The following is a 490-nucleotide window of genomic DNA, read 5'->3' as shown; positions in this document are numbered from 1 at the left end:
TTAGGGTTTAGGGTTTGGGGTTTAGGGTTTAGGGTTTGGGGTTTGGGGTTTAGGGTTTAGGGTTTAGGGTGGAGCGAGGGTTTGTGATGAATCCGAGTACCCGCTGTGGGGCGGCGTGTGTTGCTGCTGCTGCTTCTGCTGCTGCTGTATGTGCTGCTGCTGCTGCTGCTGTATGTGCTGCTGCTGCTGTTCATTGCGCTGCTGCTGTTGCTGCTGCAGTCTCCATGGGCTCCGCCTTGGGAAATCTTGAATCCCTCAGCTCAGGTAAATCGTCAGCAGCAGCAGCAGCAGCAGCAGCAGCAGCAGGAGTTGCAGCAGCAGCAGCCTCTCCAGCAATGCAGCAAACAAGGGGGACCGTCCCATTCGCAGCATCAGCTCTAGCAGCACCAATCAAAGCAGCAGTAGCAATCGCAGCAGCACCAGCAGCAGCAGCAGCAGCAGCAGGTTGTGTGTGTTGTGCTGCTGTTGCTGCAGGGTGGACCCCCGTTTG

This window comes from Eimeria mitis, genomic scaffold, assembly GCF_000499745.2.
Source record: "Eimeria mitis Houghton genomic scaffold, Emh_scaff5065, whole genome shotgun sequence".
In the NCBI taxonomy this organism is placed as follows: domain Eukaryota; phylum Apicomplexa; class Conoidasida; order Eucoccidiorida; family Eimeriidae; genus Eimeria; species Eimeria mitis.
The sequence above is the reverse complement of the archived record's forward strand: the minus strand, read 5'-3'. Positions refer to the sequence as shown.